Here is a 9581-nt window from a genome sequence, read left to right as displayed (position 1 = left end):
TAAGTCTTTATTCTCAACAAATCACTCTTGTGGTGGCGATTATTCGTTTTGGTGTTGCTGTGGTTGATTCTGCATCATCTTCTCGGCGGAAGTTCTTCCAGTGTCAGAATTTGCCATTGAATGGTAATACTCTTGACTAGATTCTCGTATGCCTCTCCTAGTCCATTTGGGATGACTTGGACCATTTCTGCTGGATTCATAGTCTCTCTTGCTACTGTGAGTTGATTGTTATAGTCTTTGATCCGGAATACATGAACATGATCGGTTTCACTACTGTTGCGAAAACTTTGGTTGATCTGGTTTCTCAGTGTGAGAATCTTGGAAGTGTTCTTGGACTAGTAGAGAGCTGCAAACATATCCCATGATTCTTTTGATGTCATGGCAGTGTTGAGCTATCCTAGCATGACATCTTGCACATTCTGCTTGATCAGATGATATGCATACTTATCTTTCTTATCCCATTCTGCCTATGCTCGGGCAATGGCGGGATCTGCTATATGTGCAAAAATTGTTTGTATAGTTGGAGATCCTGCTGTAGATCCCATTGTTGGTGATGTGACAACAGGTGTTGTAGAGCTACTGCTGGCTAGATTGTCCAATTGTCTAGGTGTAGATCCATCGACATATTCCCATTTGTCCTAAAGTACAAGAATGGTCTCCATTTGATATTTCCATGTGCCATAATTGGAGTTGTCTAGCTTAACAGATGTCTCCAGATTGAGGTTGCTAGTTGTAGACATGGTGCAAGAAATGTACTCAAAGTTTCGTGAAAATCAATGTCCAAATTAATTGCAAAAACACTGATTGTGGCAAGTGAAATTTGGATGATGTGGTAGCTGATGTGGTAGGGTGATGTGGATGATGATGTGGTCTTGGGACTCTGTGTTCTGACGTGTCACGATGATGTGGTAGATTGGGTTGCCACATGGCAAATAAGATGACATGGCACACTGGCCACGTGTCAAAAGTTGAGAAGCCTTAGGATAAGATGGTGGAGGCCACGTGTCACTTAACTAGCCACCAAAATCTTCTAAGATTCTAACGAAATCCGAGAAGATTCCATTGGCTTGCGGATTTCGATCGTTGATGAAGCCGTTTTGAGAAGCCGTCGTTTGCCTGCATGAGAACTTGTTCTAAAAAATGGCATGTGGGGAGTCTTCTAGCTAGAGGCATTGGTCATCTTCGAGGCTACCCACACAGTAGTCATTGCTGCTAGTGGAGTTCTAGACATCGTGGGTGATGGAAGTGAGCAAGCTTCGATGTTGATGGTGGTGTATCTTGGCATCATGGCGGAGCTGGCTCTATGGGCTGTTCGTCTTTGTTGGCTAGGCTAGAGCTCATTGAAGGCTTTGTGTGGAGCATTGGTGTTGGAGGATTGAGGGAGTCTAGCCATTGGAGAGCTTGTTGGAAGTTTGGCCTGGATGCTGGAGCATTGAAGTTGTCGTGGATGGCGAGATCTGTGGAGCTATGAGCAATCGGTAGCTTGCAGATGTTGTAGGAGGCACAAAGTCTTGCTGTAGATGCCTATTGGCTCGTGAACCATGGCTTAGAGCCTTAGATTCATGCACCTGGCTATTTGTTTAGCTGTGGGCGTTATTGCATGCCGAGAGCTTTGTGGGTGCTGTGCCTCAGGAGCCGTTTTGTTGCATGTGATTGATGGCTGTAGTCGTTGTAGATGTAGGTGCTGTAGAAAGTTGTGGGTCATTAGAGGGCTTATTGTGAGGTCATTGCTCGCTGCTCATTGCTAAGAGGTAGCTGGAGCTACCATAGATAGAGCCTTAGATAGGCAGAAGGAGTCGCCTTAGCTATAGGTGGTTGTGGCTTTGATGTAGTAGGCAGTTGCCTCTTGAGCAGAAGAGTAGTGCAGAAATCTCTCAAAGACGGAATGACTAGAATTTGATGGAAATTCTCTCAAGACGAATACAAATGGATCTCTTTCTCTCAAATGAAGATCACACTCAAATAACTCTCTCTTTCTTTCTCTCAAAGATGAAAATCACTCTCAGAAATCTCTTACAAACTCTCGAAGGAGATAAACATAAATATCTCACCAAATGGACGGAATTTTTCTCTCACTCTACGAAAGTGAACGGAACACTCAACCTCTCAATCTCTTGATCACTCAATCTCATAGTCTCGCATACGAATCACAATGCCTCAGTGGAAGGCAAGGGAGCTTTAATACCATGAAAAAATATGAAGAGGGGAGAGGAGAAGAGTGGAGATGAGGAGAGAGGGCACAGCTAGAGAGCACAACACAAATGACTAACTATACACTAGATTTAGTTGAAAATGTAGAATATACACAAACCCATTTAGGGTTAGGGTTAGGGCATCTAACCCTTTCCTTTATAGCACTCTATTGGGTTAGTGCATGCACATATGATCACATGATGGTGCTATGCACATATGATCACATGATGTTGAGTGTGATCTCTCAACACAACTCATGGTGAGCGGTCGTGGCACCAACGTATGCGAGCCAGTGGAGGTCTAATTTGACACTTACTATCCCTTTGCTCACCTCATATGGAAGGTTTCATTAGTGATCTCATGTACATTGGTGGAGAGAGAGAGCTTGATTATAGAGGATTACCAAAAAGCAAGCGAGGAAAAGTGAGCGAAGATAGGGTATGTCTTTACTAATTAAGCCTTGGCAATAACATAGGTCCAACTCTCACATGGAATTTTTAAGAACTTAGATATTTTTACCACTAAAATAGGGGATTTGTGATACCACTATGTTATCCTCTTCGTACTATCTATCAATGTAACCCTATCATCTATGTATGACAAGCACAATGCAAAGATCTACAATGTCATTTAGCTTAAAATAGAAATGCATGGCCTTAATAATGCATGTTGACATTTTGTACCAACAAAGATTGACTTTTATCATGACTTTGTTATAACTAACTTTATTTATATATTTACTATACACAATCAGTTATGTTTTATTTTGCTTGCAACATTTGGGAGCTTTATAATGTTGTCCATGTGATAATGGGATGACTTAAGAAGTCTTGCCCGTGTACTAGGCTCTAGCATGGAAGTGATGCAAGTGTAGGTATGTATAGAAGCTTCCTTCTCCCAAAACTAGCAAGCATTTGCTTCCCCGAGAATCGCACTCACCTAAAGATTTTCCCTTGCCTATTGCTCCTCCCTCCCTTAATGCTCATGGGAGACTCATCCCTTCATCTCAAGTTGATGTTTATACTCTAAAGGCTCATTGAACAAATAAAGATTTAAAACACAAGGTGTCACTTGTGTTGTCACCTTGCCACTCATTTGTCTAGACTATTCCAACCCCACACAGACACACACACACACACACACACACACACACACACTTTTTGTGGAATCACACACGCGCGCACACACACACAGAGGGGGGGAGAGAGAGAGAGAGAGAGAGAGAGAGAGAGAGAGAGAGAGAGAGAGAGGTAAGGGAGCACATACGTCTTGCAAATTCATATTACTTAGGAATGGCACACATTGGTTCTTCATATGGAACTCCCAAATTTTTGATTTCAAATATTTAAGCTCTCATAGGTGAAAGAAACTCGATTTGGGATATTTTTGTGCTTCCCTCAGCTGCTCACAATGCTCATAGAGCATCCCTTATCTTTAAGTTTGGGCCACACCTTGAAAAAGTAACTTTAAGAAGTACATTTTGTATTTGTTTTAAAAGAAGATGATGAATCTATTAATTGTCCCATTAATTTAATCCTTCAGTATTTAGTTTAGTGAGATCCAGCATTTTTGTTGCACAGTTGATGCATGTGTGCTCGCTATTTTGTAGTGATGCATGTGTGCTCCTACATGGTTGGATATACAGCTGCGGCTGTATGAGTGTGTAGCATTGTGTGCACCACTTATGCGATGACGGTATGTGTAGCATGTGTGCACCATTCGTATGATTTTATTCATGTGTAGCATCAGGTGCACCATGAGATGGTATGTGTCGCATGTGTGGTGATTAATTCCAAGGGTATCTTATGCTTGAAATATTTCATTACTATTGATTGTGTGAATACAGGGGAAGAGTAATTGATCGGGTGATGGCATCTAGCAAGCATGATCCGCCATATTTTGGGCACGTAGGCGCAACTCCAGTGATGTGGGGATGAATAAGGCTTATGCCTAATTTTTTATATTATAAAAGCTTATGTACATATCTGAAATTTGGAATATTAGTGGCTTGGCTAAATGTATAAACTAAAGTTAGAAAAAGCTTTATTTTTAGAAAAAACATACCATCTCATGGTGCACCTAATGCTACACATGAATAAAATCGTACGGATGGTGCACACATGCTACACATATCGTTATCGCATAAGTGGTGCACACAATGCTACACACTCATACAACTGTAGCGATATATCCAACCATGTAGGAGCACACATGCATCATTTGTAGAACAGCGAGCACACATGCATCAGCTGTGCGATAAAAATGCTGGATCTCACTAAACTAAATACTGAAGGATTAAATTAATGGGATAATTCCAATGCTTGTAACATCCCTCTTGCTTGAAATCACAATTGCCCTCAATTGTGCGACAAAAAAGTAGTCAATAAATCAGGGTACTGGAGAAAATATCGCTCGGGCATCCACTTAGCGTCCTCAACGGGGTGGTTCTTAAATGTAAGAAGATAAATAGGATATGAGTTTTCACATCTCATTTTAGTGATTTGTTGATCAATGATCTGGTCTGGATCTAAGAGCTGGGTCTCTCCTTGAAGCAATGGTGCATCGTCTAAAATAGGTCGAACTGGTGGGTCTCCATGGAAAGGTTTTAGGAGGTGCACATGAAAAGAATTATGAATTTTCCAATCGAGTGGTAATTCGAGCCGATAGGCATTGTCATTAATGTGCTCCAAAACATTAAAGGGACCATAGGACTTAGGGGCAAACTTAACTATAGGGTGTGTCTCAATACTCTAAAGTCTGTGCTTCTCAATACGTAAAATGACTAGGTCACCTTCAACAAATACAACTTTCTTTCTACCCTTGTTTGCACGTGTAGTAAACATAGCTTGAGCATGCTCGATATTCTTTTTGACAATAGCCAAAATGCTAAGAAATCTTCAGTAAATCGATTAACACCCTCTACTTGGTGCTTAAGGCGGGTTAATGGAGTAGGAATGGTCTTTCCATAGACAATTTGGAATGGAGATTTGCCTGTAGCAAAGTGCTTAGTGTTGTTGTAGGCAAATTGTAATATGTGTATAAAATTGTCCCATTTTCTTGGCTGACCTGTCATGTAAGCACGTAACATGTCACAAACAGTATTTTGTGTGACCTCGGTTTGGCCATTAGACTCGGGATGAAAAGCAGTGGAAAAATCTAACTTCGTACCAAGATTATCAAAGAGTGCGGTCCAGAAGTTACTACAAAATTTACTATCCCGGTCTGACATGATTACTTTTGGAAGGCCATGGTGTATAAAGATGTGCTTGATGAACAAATGAGCAGCTTGAACTGTGGTCAAGGTCTTCTTACAAGAAATAAAGTAAGCCTACTTGCTAAATCTATCAATGATAGTCCAAACATAGTAATGGTGCATTCAAGATAATCAGGTTTGGCATTATGATCGACGTGCCAAGGCATCCCTAGAATGAGATTGTGCTCATGCAAAGGAGCGACTAAGAAATCACGGCTCTTAACTAATGGCCCTAAAGTCACCTCAAGATCCTTACTATTTGCAAACAATTATAATTCGATCCTTGAAAAGATGATTTGACTTTATATTTTGTTTTGATGGTTGCGAGCCCTAACTTTTCATCTAAACATTGCGAAATGAAATCATGGGTGCTTCCATCATCAAATAAGACACTATGTTCTTTTCCATGCAATAGTGCAGTCATATGTAACAAAGAAGTACGAAAATAAGATGCACTTTTACCTGAATAACACTTACCTGAAGGGGTGTAGTCAGCATCTTCAGTGTCATTATCCTCATCCTCACCCTCTTGCTTGAAAGATTTATCATGGGATCCATCATCAATGTAGTTGATCCGTGCGGAGTTGTTGCGCTGACTATTACCGTTGGTATGTCCATTGGTTCTCCCTCCATTGCCTCTGTTGTTGTTGGTAGCATTCTTTGCTTGGGTACCTATCTTGAGTTATGATCTTTTCTAGGTCTGTGTAGTTTCTATCACAGATTTGTTAGAAATTTTGGACACAAGGCACATCCATTGACCGAACTACTACGTAAGACTCGTGCTTTCTCTTGGGGTGAGCAGCACACTTTAGCCTTTCAACAACTTAAGGGTGCAATGATGCACACACCACTTTTGACCATGCCAGACTTTATGAGACCCTTCTTTGTCATGGTTACTAATGCTAGTGGACAAGGTTTTGGGGTTGTGCTCATGTAAGATAACCATCCAATTGCATTTGAGTCATGTAAATTAAAACCAACAGAGCTAAACTATTCCACATATGATAAAGAACTAGCTAAACCACGTAGAGCTAAACTATTCCATGGCTGTGGTGCATGCCCTTAAACTCTAGAAACACTATCTTATGGGTTCTGAGTTACTCATTAAGACTGATCACCAGAGTCTTAGACATCTCCTTAGTTAATCGGTGATCTCGGATCAGCACATTAAATGGGTTGCCTTTATTGACAGCTTTAAACCGATGATCCAATATCAACCAGGCAAAGACAATGTAGTTGCCGATGCACTGAGCTGTCGACCTAGCATAAATAATATCTCAGTCATTGAGGGAGACCCTTTTGAGCCTATGAAGGCAGACTATCCTATTGATCGAGACTTTTCAAAAATTTGGCATAAGATTAAGCAAGCTAATAGCACCCCTATGGCCTCGTATTCCATCATAATGACTATCTATTCTATGAAAAGCACTTGTGTGTCACTGCACCATTTTGATGCTTGGTACTAGAGTAGATACATCAGCCACCCTACATGGGACATAGAGGCGTTGCTGCTATGTATCAGACTATAATTCAAGATTTTTTTTGGCCTAAGCTTAAAGTTGATGTTGCAACTTTTGTTGCACAATGTCTTACTTGTCAAAAAGTCAAGAGCTACAAGGGCAAATATCAAGGTTTACTTATGCCTTTACCAATTCCAAATGGCCCATGGGAGTAGATTTCTATGGACTTTATTACTGGATTTCCTACAACTAGCTCAGGTTTTGATATGATTTGGACTATTCAGCAAGCATGCTTACTTTATTCCTTGTAAGAAGACCTTGACCGTAGTTCAGGTTGCTCATTTGTTCACCAAGCACATCTTTATACACCATGGTCTTCCAAAAGTAATCATGTTAGACTGGGATAGTAAATTTTGTAGTAACTTCTAGACCACACTCTTTGACAATCTTGGTATGAAGTTAGATTTTTCCACTGCTTTTCATCTCGAGTCTAATGGCCAAACCGAGGTCACACAAAATACTATTTGTGACATGTTATGTGCTTACATGTTTGGTCAGCCAGGCAAATGGGACAAATTTATACACATATTACAATTTGCCTATAACAACACTAAGCACTCTGCTATAGGCAAATCTCCATTCCATCATTCCCCCATTGACCCACCTGAAGCACCAAAGTAGAGGCTGCTGATGGACTTATTGAAGATTTCTCTAGCATTTTGGCTACTGTCAAAAAGAATATCGAGCACGCTCAAGCTATGTTTACTACACGTGCAAACAAGGGTAGAAAGAAAGTTGTATTTATTGAAGGTGACCTAGTAATGTTACATATTAAGAAGTGCAGACTTAAGAGTATTGAGACACACCCTGTAGTTAAGTTTGCCCCTAAATCCTATGGTCCCTTTAAAGTTTTGGAGTGCATTGATGACGATGCCAATCGGCTCCAATTACCACCCGATTGGAAAATTCATAATTCTTTTCATGTGCACCTCCTGAAACCTTTCCATGGAGACCCACCAGTTCGACCTATTTTAGACGATGCACCATTGTTTCAAGGAGAGACCCAGCTCTTAGAGCCAAACCACATCATTGATCAACAAGTCACTCAAATGAGACGTGGAAACTCATATCCTATTTATCTTCTTACATTTAAGAACCACCCCATTGAGGATGCTAAGTGGATGCCCGAGCGATATTTTTGCCAGTACCTTGATTTATTGGCTACTTTTTTGTCACGCAATTGAGGGCAATTGCGATTTCAAGCAAGAGGGATGTTACGAGAATTGGAATTATCCCATTAATTTAATCCTTTAGTAATTAGTTTAGTGAGATCCAGCTTTTTTGTCGCACAGCTGATGCATGTGCACTCGCTGTTCTGTAGTGATGCATGTGTGCTCCTACATGGTTGGATATATAGCTACAACTATATGAGTGTGTAGCATTGTGTGCACCACTTACGCGATGACGGTATGTGTAGCATGTGTGCACCATCCATACGATTTAATTCATGTGTAGCATCAGGTACACCATGAGATGGTATGTGTCACATGTGTGCATCATTCATTTGTGATTTATTGATTTCGTGTTGCTATAATACTGAAAGGTTGATTGATTCTGGTGATTAATTCCAAGGTTATCTTATGCTTGAAATATTTCATTACTATTGATCATGTGAGTCCATGGGAAGAGTAATTGATCAGGCGATGGCATATGGCAAGCATGATCCGCCATATTTTGGGCACATAGGTGCAACTCCAGTGATGCGGGGATGAATAAGGCTTATGCCTAATTTTTAATATTACAAAAGCCTATGTACATAATTGAATTTTGGAATATTAGTGGCTTGGCTAAGTGAATGAACTAAAGTTAGAAAAACCTTTATTTTTCGAAAAAGCCAGCTATTCTAGAAGGTGGATGGGTTTTTTGTAAAAGCTTGCATGGAGGAAAGCACAGAGGCTTTTGTATGAATTTTTCTCGGAAGCTTTTTGGAGGAATATACATAAATACATAGGAGGTGGAAGGAGAGCACCACTCCTATGGGGGGAGATTGTACCCAACACACTTGTTCTGTCTCTTCCATTTGTGAGTTTTGAGAGTTTGTGCATATTTTCGAAGAGTGTTGCTGTGTTTTTCAAGAATTTGCACACTGTGACGAGAAATGCTCATGGAACCTGACATCCTTGAAAATCACAACAACACTCTTCAAAAATACGCACAAACTCTTAAAACTCACAAATGGAAGAGAAAAACAAGCGTGCTGGGTACAATCTCCCCCCTTAGGAGTGGTGCTCTCCTTCCACCTCCTATGTATTTGTGTATATTTCTCAAAAATCTTCCGAGCAAAAATCATACAAAAGCCTCTGTGCTTTCCTCCATGCATCTTTTTACAAAAGCCCATCCACCTTCTAGAATAGGTGGCTTTTTCTAAAAATAAAGCTTTTTCTAACTTTAGTTTATTTACTTAGCCAAGCCACTAATATTCCAAAATTCAATTATGTACATAAGCTTTTGTAATATCAAAAATTAGACATAAGCCTGATTCATCCCTGCATCACTGGAGTTGTGCCTACATGCCCAAAATATGGCGGATCATGCTTGCCAGATGCCATAGCCCGATCAATTACTCTTCCCCTGGATTCACACGATCAATAGTAATGAAATATTTCAAGCATAAG

This window comes from Dipteris shenzhenensis, chromosome 6 (assembly GCF_047967505.1).
Source record: "Dipteris shenzhenensis isolate YYH24624 ecotype China chromosome 6, Dip_SZ_1.0, whole genome shotgun sequence".
Classification (NCBI taxonomy): domain Eukaryota; kingdom Viridiplantae; phylum Streptophyta; class Polypodiopsida; order Gleicheniales; family Dipteridaceae; genus Dipteris; species Dipteris shenzhenensis.
This window is presented reverse-complemented; position numbering follows the sequence as displayed.